A 12,720-nucleotide genomic window follows, 5' to 3' on the forward strand; every position below is an offset into this window, starting at 1 on the left:
TTGTTTCTGTGACTGCTTCCGGTTCCAATATAATTTTTCCTTCCTCGTCAAGTTCTGGCAATATTGCTTGAATTGGGAGCTTGTCACCTATAACCTTCTTTAAACATGAAACATGGAAAACTGGGTGCAATCGAGAAGCTGCAGGAAGCTCCAATTTGTATGCCATAGTACCAATCTTTTGCAACACCTTGTACGGACCATAATACTTTGGTGATAATTTATTATCCTTCTTAGCTTGCTTTAGGGACATTTGCTTATATGGTTGTAGCCGTAGGAATACCCAATCACCTACATCAAAACTTCTTTCACTGCGATGTTGATCTGCCTGTTGTTTCATTCTATTTTGTGCCAACACGAGGTTATCCTTTAAGAGTTGGAGGACTTGTTGTTGATGTTCGATGTGATGTTCCACTGCCTGAACCTTAGAATTTTCTCTTAAATATGATGTGATGGATGGTGGTTGATACCCATAAAGTGCCATAAATGGGGTCATTTTTGTTGCTGTATGGAAGGAAGTGTTATACCACCATTCAGCCAGAGGCAACCATTTGACCCATTGTGTCTGTTTATCAGATACAAAGCAACGAAGATATCCTTCCAAACATTTGTTTACTATCTCAGTTTGCCCATCAGATTGAGGATGATAAGATGAGCTATGAGCTAACTGAGTACCAAGACAAGAAAATAATTCTGTCCAAAAATTTCCAGTGAAAATGGGATCTCTGTCACTTACAATAATCTTTGGGTTTCCATGTAGCTTTTGAACTGTTTCCATAAATGCAGTAGAAACTGTACTGGCTTTAAATGGATGTGATAATGCACAAAAGTGTGCATACTTGGTAAGTCTGTCAACTACCACCATGATGACACTCTTTCCCTCAGACTTGGGTAAACCTGTGATAAAATCCATTGAAACCTCCTCCCAACGTTGGCTTGGAATGGATAAAGGTTGTAATAGACCCGGTGTCTTAATTGTTTCAACTTTATTTTGTTGGCAAACCAAACATTCCGCCACAAACTTTTGAATATCTGATTTAAGGCCATCCCAAAAAAATTCCTTCTTAACCCTGTGGTAAGTTTTTAAAAATCCTGAGTGCCCTCCTAAGGGAGAAGTGTGCAATTCCATAAGAATCTTTTGTTTTAGCTGGGAATTCTTACAGAGGTATAAGCGATCTTTGTACCATAACGAATCATTTTGCCAGCTAAATGTATCAGAAGTACTGGAATCTTGTTGTAGCTTTCGAATAAGTGCCCACACTTCTTCGTCATTCTTCCATTCCTCCCTTGCTTCGTTTATCCAATCTGGTTGGATAATAGAAATGGCACACAACAATGCTTCCACATCCTCATCCTTTCTTGAGAGTGCATCTGCCACCACATTTTGCTTCCCTTTTTTGTAGATGATTTCAAAGTCATAACCCAACATCTTTGTGACCCACTTTTGTTGCTCTTCAGAGGATAATCTTTGTTCTAAAAAGTATTTAAGGCTATCATGATCCGTTTTTACCTTGAAGTGTCTTCCCATTAGGTAGGGTCGCCATTTCTTAAGTGCATGGAGTATTGCCAACATTTCCTTCTCATAAATAGCTTTGCTTAAAAACTTTCCCTTGATTGGACGACTTTCAAAAGCAATGGGTCTTTCATCTTGCATTAGAACAGCACCAATTCCATTTCCTGAAGCATCACATTCCACAATAAAGGTTTTTGTGAAGTCCGGTGTAGCTAAGACCGGTGCTTGGCACATTGCCTCTTTAAGATGTTCAAAGGCCTTTGTTGCTTCCGGAGTCCATGAAAATGAATCTTTCTTCAATAATGTTGTTAGAGGTGCTGCTATTCTCCCATAATTCTTAACAAACTTGCGATAATACCCTGTCAACCCAAGAAATCCTCGCAGATGCTTTATGGATGTGGGGATTTTCCATTCCTTAATGGCTTTAATTTTGCTAGGGTCTACCTTAACTCCTTCATGAGATACAATATGACCCAAATATTCCACCTCCTGGACTCCAAAGAAACATTTGGATCTTTTTGCATATAATTGTTTCTCCTCCAATAGTTGTAGCACCCTGTCAACATGTTCAACATGATCCTTCCAAGACTTGCTGTAGATTAGTATATCATCAAAAAATACTAACACAAATTTTCTAAGGAATGGTTTGAAAATTGAATTCATCAAACCTTGAAATGTTGAAGGTGCATTGGTAAGGCCAAAAGGCATGACCAAAAATTCATAATGACCCTCATGAGTTCTAAATGCCGTTTTCGGAATGTCTTCAATCTTCATTCTGATTTGATGATATCCCGAACGAAGATCCAACTTGGTGAAGTAAATTGATCCATGCAATTCATCCAGTAATTCATCAATGACAGGAATGGGGAACTTATCTTTAATAGTGAGCTTGTTGAGCTCCCTATAATCTGGACACATGCGCCATGATCCATCCTTCTTGTGCACCAATACTACTGGAGCTGAGAAAGAACTTTGACTCGGTTGAATTATACCAGCCTCTAGCATTTCTGCAACCATACGTTCAATTTCACTTTTTTGGACATAGGGATATCTGTACGGCCTGATGTTTGGAGGAACACTTCCTGGAATCAGATGAATAGCATGATCATGATCACGCATAGGTGGGAGACCTTTGGGAGTCTCAAATACCTTGGAATGATTGTCCAGGACTTTTTGGAGATCTGGAGAAATAGATGATTCCAATGTGGAAACATCTAGCGAACATAATTGTGCAATTACACCTCTTTGCTCCTTTTTTAGAAGCTTTGTCATGCCATTAGAGCTGATTATCTTTCCTGGTTTCCCTGCAATACCCCTTAATTCAACTTCCTTTCCTTCCGTAGAAAATTTGATGAAAAGTTCTTGAAAATTAAAAGCTATTGTACCCAAGGATTGTAGCCATTGGACTCCTAGTACAACATCAGCACCTCCCATTGGAATGGAAAGCATTGGGCTAGTCAATACATATTCTCCCATGGATAGCTTGATATTATGGCACTTTCCAGAGCAATTTATTGTTCCTCCATTTGCAATCATCACTTGACACTCTGGTGCTGGATATAGGAAGCAATTCAATTCTTTTGCTACCCTACAATGAATAAAATTGTGGGTGCTTCCTGAATCAATCAACACTATTACCTTTTTCTTCTTGATTTGTCCTTCTATCTTGATGGTTTGAGGAGTGGTAATTCCCGCCAATGCATTACAAGATATGGTCGGATTTATTTGTTCTTCATCTAGGCTTTGTTCCTGGAGTATATCCTCTTCTTTTGACCTTTCTTGCTCCTTTTCTTCTTCCTCTTCACAATCTATGTAGAATAATTTCTTCTCAGCACACTTATGACCTTTAGTGTATTTGCTATCACAACTGTAACAAAGCCCTTTTGCTCTTTTTTCTTCCAATTGTTGTGGTGTCAACCTTATAGGTTGTGGAAGACTAGGGGCAACAACACTTCCGTCTTTATAGTTGTGAGTGGTATGCTTCCTGGTTGCCATAATTTTGCTTTCCATTTTTCTTGCTAACCTGAATGCCTTCTCTAATGAATCAGGTTCCCAAAGGCGAACATCATGTTGGATATTATCCTTTAAAGACCCTATGAACACATCAATCCTATGCTCCTCTGGAATATCTTTTACCCTTATGTTCAATTTTTGGAACTCCTCAATGTGCTCCATTATTGAACCCTTTTGTTTGAGACTTATCAATTGGCTAAAAAAAGTGTTGCTTTTTGTATCTTCATAATGTGCTATCAATTCTTCCGTAAAAATTGCCCAAGTGATAAATTGTTTACGAGAGCAAAGCCATTGATACCATACAAACTGATTTGGTTCCAAATATACAGTTGCCATACGTACCTTTTGTGTGTTTTGCACATTATTGAGATCGAAGAATTGCTCCATCTGTAATATCCATGTGGCGGGATCCTTGCCATCAAACTTCCTCATATCGATTTTTGGAATATGGTGATTCTTCGATCCAACATTAGAGTCTATGGAATCATGATTAACATTTCTTTTGTTCTCATCATGAGTTTCCTTTACTACCTTTTCACCATTAGTGACCCTTTCTTGTAGCAACTTCTTCAATTCTTCCATGTCTGTCTTCAAATCTATCTTCAAATCATCCATCTTAGCTTCCATGCCCTTTATCTTAGATTCCATGCCATTTATCTTAGATTCCACGCCACTTATCTTAGCTTCTGTTAGCTTTTGTGAGCGTGACATTTGTTGCACTTGTTCTTGTAATTTTGATATATCATGTAGCATTTCTTCCTCTTCTTCATGAGTCATGCTAGAGCTTTCAGGTTCCTTACTAGGTGTTTGCATTTTCTTTCCTCGGGGCATCAGTTACCGATAATAATGCTTTACTATGCCCTTTGAATTCCGTTAAACCAAGCTTACACAAAAATTTAAAAAAAAACTACACACCTTTTTTCACTTTATAGAAGCCTGATATTGAATCTGATGTATCTCTGTAATTTCAAATCATCCAGTTCTGAAATTTCTACCTGTAGTAGCCTTCTGCGTCCTCTTTCCAATGCCACAAGTCTGAGCCAAATTGGATTCTCCAAGGAAGAGTTATGTGAAATCTCCCACAGTGACTTGCTTTTAGACTGGTTCAGTAGAGCGAACTTGTACGACGTGCCACGAGTCACTGTTTCAACCTTTGAATCTGAAACACACACACAAGAAACTACAGTCCGTCCTCTTTCTGTACCTTCTTACGAAATTTCAATCTGATCCCCAGAGAGAAAGTTATGACGATTTTCCCCAGGTCACCTGTTTTGAATGTAATTCAGGAGTCTGCAAAAAGACCAACTTCCTCAGATCATATCTCCGCAAATATCGCGCGAAAAGCTCTGAAATTCGGACCCAAGGTTCAGCATGATTTCTTCTCAAATGGGTTTTTTTTGTGACTTCTGAAACGTCACAGAAAAAAAGTTATAGCGAAAATGCCACGATGACCTGTTTGGAGCAGCGAAACCCTAGAATCCAAAGCTCTGATACCAAATGTTATGAAACCAGCTCAAGAAAAGATAGAAAAGATAGATCAACGCCTTAGAATTCAGCCTCTTCGAGGGGGAAACCTCCTTTACATTACATAAATGAACAATTCTTGGATGATACAAATGACAAAACCTCCTTTCTATATATAGGAGTCTAAGGAGTCACAATATAATCCAGCCGACCTAACAATAATAATATAAAGCCACAAAAATAACAATAGAGGGATTCTATGGGGCACAGAAATAACAATATGGGGGTAATAGGGGCACAAAAATATAAATAAGGGGTATAACTACAATAGTAATGGGGTAATCACTAGTATTATAGGGACCCAACAGGTTTGTACTAATAACAATAAGGGGTTTGTATTAATAACAATAAGGGGTTACACTAGTAGTATAGGGACCTAACATGCCCATCTCCTTCAAAAAGTGTTGTCCTCAACGCTTGAGTAGTTCTTGATGCTTCTATATAAAATTTGTGTCCACCCATGTGGAATCTTCAGTGGGTAAGTTCTTCCACTTGATGAGATACTCTGAAATTGATCCATTTCGTAGCTTTCGGGTTCTTGTTTCTGTGACTACTCCAGGTTCCAATATGATTTTTCCTTCCTTGTCAAGTTCTGGAAATATTGTTTGAACTAGGATCTTTTGCAACTTTTCAATGAGTGGCCACACTTCTTCATCCTTCTTCCATTCATCCCTTGCTTCTATTATCTAATCTGGTTGGATAATAGAAATAGCATAAAACAATGCTTCCACATCCTCATCCTTTCTTGAGAGTGCATATGCAACAAAACTTTGCTTCCCTTTTTTGTAGATGATTTCAAAGTCATAACCCAACTTATTTGTGACCCATTATTTCTGTTCTTATAAAGATAATCTTTGTTTTAAAAAGTATTTAAGACTATCATGATCCATTTTTACCTTGAAGTGTCTTCCCATTAGGTAAGGTCACCATTTCTTAAGTTCATGTAGTATTGCCAACATTTCCTTCTCATAAATAGCTTGCTTGAGGTGTAGCCGTAAAAATAACCAATCGTCTACATCAAAACTTCTTTCACTGTGATGTTGATATGCTTGTTGTTTCTGTTGACACCTAATCCGAAACGGATGGGTGAACTGGACAGTCATCTAGAAGATGAACTGATCCGTTGTATTTATGTATATAAGTATGAGTTAGCTAATGAATAATATCATCAGTTGTTTCTCCCGCTCATCCCGGAGTTACCCTGGCCTGACATGGTATCAGAGCTCAGGTCCCAGTCCCTAAAATAGTTGTAACTCCTCTGCTCTCTGGCGCACTAGCGCTGCATCTGCCTGAGCGTTTGCCTGACATAACGCTCTCTGCTCTCTGGCGCACCAGTGCTGCCTCTGTCTCTGAGAACGTTGAAGATTCTTCCGTTGAGGAGATTTGACACCGATTTGCAGCACGTTTCAGGTACATTCCGCTGGTATCATCGAAATTCCGCTTGGAATTGTTTTTAAAACGCTATATGCGCATACCAAACGACTTTTCTCTGAACCTATCCACACATTCATTGGTCGTTTCTGCTGAGTTTCATTGTAGCTAACCGCAGGCTTCTCAATAGGAATTGCAGTCGTTGTTTCTCCTCACTTTCATAGCAAGCCAGCACTCAAGTCAATCGTGGTATCGCGCCCCACTTACACAGCCTCTTCCAGTTTCCAATTTCTTCGTTCATTGTTTTTCTTGCCGCCTAGACTGGTGTAACGAATTCTGACGCTGTTGCATTGTTTGTTATTTTTCTTGATTGTCAAGAAAGTTTGCATTTGCTAGCTGTCAGATAGATAGGGAGTGTCGTAAGGTATTTCATTAGCTTGCCTTAAAACGGCTTGTTCTTTTTTGGCTTCGACTGTCTACCTTTGAAGCTTTGTCCCCGGTGTAATACCTACAGAGCTGGGGAAACGAGCAATCTATTGTAATCTAGTGGGTAATATTCCGGATTCTGTTGACAATCTGTCGTAGAACGAGGCTCATTCCTGTTTGCTGCTGTTTGGAAAGAGTATTTTTTTAGTCGAAAGGGGGATCCGGTCATTGATGACTGTCGTATGGTACAGATTGCATCTCATTGTGCATAATCAACTCACAGACCATGGCCTGGTGATTTAATATTGCTAATACCATCTGTACACGTTCCACAGAATCGCAAGACTAAGCTATGTGAAAACTATGCTAAGGGTACATGCACTTTTGGGGATAGATGCAACTTTGCACATGGTGCGAATGAGCTGCGGGAGCAGCCTGCCGGGTCCTAATCCACTCAGAAACTCACGTGTGCAGAAAGATTAATTGAATACTTTATTATGTTTTGGTTTAGAGGCATAGTCACCATTAAAGTATGTAGACTTGTTAGAAGAGAAGTGCAGTGTATTTGCGTAGTTTGTTTATGCAATATTTGCGCAGTTTGTTTATGCATATAACCATAAGATTTTAACCTGAGAATGACAAGAAAGATGATTTTAATGGCGGTATAATGTTGTGCTGATGATATGTATTTATGATGCCTTCTGTCACACATTAGAGGGATTTGTAGAAAATATAGTGCATAAGTCTGTAAGGAAGTTCTCTTTTTTCAAGCAGAAGTATTTTTTTACAGAATGCATTCAATCATTTCTATGGTAGGAATAGTTCTCACTGGCAAGGAGAACTATTCTGAATGGTCTCGGATGGTAAAACACACCCTCATCTACAATGAGCTGTGGAAAGGAGTGTGTGTCGGAGAAGAAGACAAAGACCCTGTGCAGCCTACATCAGATAAAGAACTTGTCATTTGAGAAAACAAGAACAGCAAAGCCTATGCATTGATCGCAACATCTGTAAGTGAAGAAGTAAGTCGTCATATTTCATCCTATTCCACTGCCTTTGAAGCTTTACAAAAGCTGAAAGAACTCTATGATTCACATTCTGCACTTGAAGTTGTTCAGCTCATGATTAAACTCTTCACTCTTGAACTGAAAAATAATGATCCCCTTGCTCTTACATCTGAAATAAAGTCTATAATGCATGATATTAAATCCACTAAGGTTGAGCTGGATATCTCTCTTATTGCCTTTCTCAAAGCACTCTATCCTACCTACTCCAATTATCTTGAGTCTTTACAAGCAAATGGAAATCTTAAAGACATAACCTTTGAGTCTCTTGTGAAAAAGTTTGCTGAAAGAGAGAAAGCCTTTGGAAAGAAAACAGTCCCTGAATCTTCTGAAGAGACTGTTTTCCTTTCTCATAAAGAAAAGCATCCTGCTCAAGATTCTACAAGAGGAAGAGGTGGACGAAGAGGAAGAGGAAGATACTTCAGAGGCAGGGGGGGTAGACATCCTCAAGCAGAAAAGGCAGATCTGCATTGCATTCGCTGCAAACGAAATGGATCACATGATGCTTCTACATGCAAGCTACCATGGGACAAAGTCGAGCAGAGAAGAAACCAGCAGAAAGGTAAAACTGATGACACAGACAAAGGTAAAGCACCTGAATCCGCTCACTATATTGAGGCACAATGTAACATTGGAGTAAATGAAGATTTGTTTAATGCTTCACTTGCTTCTTCGAAAAATGACTGGTTGCTTGATTCAGGAGCAACCTGTCATATGACTCATAGGAAAGATTTTTTTGAAGATTTCACTGACAATGTTGATGGAGCAATATACTTTGCAGATCAGTCAAAAATCAAGCCATCAGGGCTTGGCACAATCAGGCTTAAACTGCCTGGTCTTCCAGACTTTCTTCTGGATCATGTTCTATATCTCCCAAAGCTCAAGAGAAACTTGTTGTCCCTGGTCCACATCCGCCAGCAAGGTCACTCCATTCACATGTTTGATGGCAAGCTTGAGATAAGAAAGGCATCTGACCACTCACTTGTCATGAGGGGTATAGAAGAAGAAAGACTTCTTAAACTACAAGGAACTTCTGCTCATGCACAACATTTTTCATATATTTCTCATCATGAAGAAGGTACACTTCCATCAAGTTTATTATGGCATGCTAGATTTGGACATTTAAACTATGATAGTCTCCGCTTGTTGAAGAAAAATGGTGTTGCTGGTTTGCCTACAATTCCTAGAAAACATAAGCAATGTGATGCTTGCATTCTAGGAAAGCATAGCAAACAGTCTTTTCATGATTCACATTCAAGAGAACATAGGAAGCTTGAACTTATTCATTCAGATTTATGTGGTCCAATGCCTGTTCCTTCTGCAAATGGAAATAAATATATCATGACATTTATTGATGATTACACCAGAATGTGTTGGGTTTACTTATTGAAGAACAAATCTGATGCTTTTCAAACATTCAAGAATTTTCATAAGTGGATTGAAAATGATGCACAATCTCATATTGGGTCTATTCGCACTGATAATGGAAAAGAATATACATCAAATGAATTTGAACACTATCTTCGCCAACATGGGATTAAACATCAAACAACTGTGCCTTATAATCCTCAACAAAATGGTGTAGCTGAAAGAATGAACAAAACAATTTTGAATATGGTACGATCCATGCTTTTCTTCAAAAATGTAAAGACAATGTTTTGGGTTGATGTTGTTCTATGTGCTGCATATATAAAGAATAGATGTCCATCTAGTGCTATAAGAAACAAGACTCCTTATGTATTGTGGTATGGACATGTTCCTTCGGTAAAACATCTCAGGATCTTTGGTTCCACCTGTTATGCTTTAATACCAAAGGTACATAGAAACAAACTTGGTGCTAGAAGTCGTAAGTGTATCTTCCTGGGTAATTCAAACACATCTAAAGCATACCGCCTCTATGATGAAGTAAATAAAAATTTTGTTTTATCTAGAGATGTCATTTTTCTTGAATCATCCAAATCTGACAGTGTTGTTGAGCGGCAACTTGATCGCTTGGATAGATTCACAAAACCAAAATCATTTCAAGAGTTTGATAATCAGATTCCACATCTTGAAGGGGGGATTCCTATACTAGATCAACATGTGGAATCTTCTTCTGAAGAACAATCTCCCCTGCATGACACTCCAACAACGGATGATGCTTTAAGTGATGTAATTGATAGAATTGGGAGACTAAATCTTGATTCAGACCCAACTCAATCAAGAGAGTAGCCTGGAACATCTCAGAAAGGTCCCCCAAAGTGGCTGACAAAGACACTTGAAAGTGTTCATCCTGATGAAATTGGAAAAACAGGAACCAGAAATACAAACCGGCAAGATGGAGGTGATGTAGATAACTCTAATTCACCTGTTGATATGGATGTTACTTATGATTGTGAATTGAACTTGTCTACAGATTTTGAACCAACTTCCTTCAAAGAAGCTGCTTCTCATGATGAATGGAAAGAAGCGATGGAGAAGGAGTATGATGCCCTCATAAAGAATGGCACTTGGAAGCTGGTTGATCCTCCATTTGGAACCAAACCAATTGGCTGCAAGTGGGTCTACAAGAACAAGTACAAAGCTGATGGCTCACTTGACAAGCACAAAGCTAGGCTTGTGGAAAAAGGTTTTGCACAAAAGGAAGGGGTCGATTATGAGGAAACTTTTGCCCCCACAGCAAAATGGGCCACCATCCGAACACTCTTTGCACTAGCTGCTCAGAACGGTTGGAAAGTCCATCAAATGGATGTAAAAACTGCATTCTTGAATGGAGATCTAAAAGAGAATGTTTTTATGTCCCAGCCTGAAGGATTTGCTGTGAAAGGACATGAACATAAAGTATGCAAACTTGTGAAGTCCTTGTATGGCCTCAAACAAGCACCACGAGCCTGGTATGAAAAACTAACTGAGCATCTTCTGAAACTCAACTTCAATCATTTTGATCTTGATGATGCAACTTTATTTGTCAAGAAAGTTTCCAAAATAGTTGTATATCTTGTGGTATATGTAGATGATCTTTTAATGACAGGGAACAATGAAAGCTATATTGCATCCATAAAGAAAGAATTAGGAAAAAATTTTGAAATGACTGATTTGGGCTATGTTCATTACTATCTTGGCATTGAAGTAACCCAACATCCAAAGTCCATATTTCTTTCTCAAAAGAAATACATTGGAGATTTGTTAAACAGATTTGGCATGACAGAGTGCAATCCCCTTTGTACTCCAATGGAACAAAACTTGAAGCTCACATCTATTGAAGGAAAGGAATTTGAGGATGCAACAAAGTATAGACAACTTGTAGGAAGTCTCATCTACCTCACTACTACCAGAGCAGACATTTCATTTGCTGTTGGAATCCTCTCCAGGTTTATGCAAAAGCCTTGTGAGGGACATTGGTCTACTGCAAAAAGAGTTCTAAGGTACTTGAAGGGAACTCAAGACCTTGGAATCAAGTATACACAGGTGGACGATTTCAACTTGATTGGATACTCTGATTCAGACTTCGATGGAGACAAGGAAACTGGGGTCTCTACTTCAGGATATGCTATGAGTCTTGGATCAGGAGCTGTCTCCTGGAGATCACGCAAACAAATCAGTACCAATAGATTCCACAACAGAAGCAGAATATGTGGCAGCAGCTGAAGCAACGAAAGAAATTGTGTGGCTCAGGAAAATTCTTGAAGATTTGCAGGTAAAACAAATACAATCAACTCCACTCATGATTGATAACACATCTGCAATAAAGTTGGCCAAGAACCCAAAGTTCCATGATCGTACTAAGCACATCAATACTAAATATCATCTGATCCGACATCATGTTGAGGCCAAAACAATCCATCTCTGTCATTGTTCCACAAACGAGCAAATTGCAGACATCTTCACCAAAGCGCTTGGAAGAGAAAAGCTTGAAAGATTCAAAATGATGCTTGGACTCACCAACATCCCTTCAGATTAAGGGGGGGAATGTTGACACCTAATCTGAAACGGATGGGTGAACTGGACAGTCATCTAGAAGATGAACTGATCCGTTGTATTTATGTATATAAGTATGAGTTAGCTAATGAATAATATCATCAGTTGTTTCTCCCGCTCATCCTGGAGTTACCCTGGCCTGACAGTTTCATTCGATTCTGCACCACAGTGGTGTTATCCTTTAAAAGTTGGAGAACTTGTTGTTGATGCTTGATGTGATATTTAATTGCTTGAATCTTTTTCTTCTTGATATGTCCTTCTATCTTGAGAGTTTGAGGAGTGGTAATTTCTTCCAATGCATTACAAGATATGGTCAAATTCATTTCTTGATGTTGGATGTGATGTTTCACTTCTTGAACATTTTTCTTCTCAATATGTCCTTCTATCTTGAGAGTTTGAGGAGTGGTAATTTCTTTCGATGCATTACAAGATATGGTCAAATTCATTTCTTGATGCTCGATGTGATCTTTCACTTCTTGAACATTTTTCTTCTTGATATGTCCTTCTATCTTGATAGTTTGAGGAGTTGTAATTTCAGCCAATGCATTACAAGATATGGTCGGATTCATTTCTTCTTTCTCTATGTGATATTTCACTTCTTGAACCTTTTTTTTCTTGATTTGTCCTTCTATCTTGAGAGTTTGAGGAGTGGTAATTCTTGCCAATGCTTTACAAGATATGGTCGGATTCATTTCTTCTTTATCTGGGGTTGGTTCCTGGTGTATATCCTCTTCTTTTGACGTTTTTTGATCCTCTTCTTCCTCCTCTTCAAAATCAATGTCAAATAATTTCTTCTCAGAACACTTATGACCTTTACTATATTTGTTATCATAATTGTAACAAAGCCCTTTTGCT

This window comes from Pinus tabuliformis, chromosome 9 (assembly GCF_031772625.1).
Source record: "Pinus tabuliformis cultivar Carrire ecotype Pingquan chromosome 9, CPIR1, whole genome shotgun sequence".
Classification (NCBI taxonomy): Eukaryota; Viridiplantae; Streptophyta; class Pinopsida; order Pinales; family Pinaceae; genus Pinus; species Pinus tabuliformis.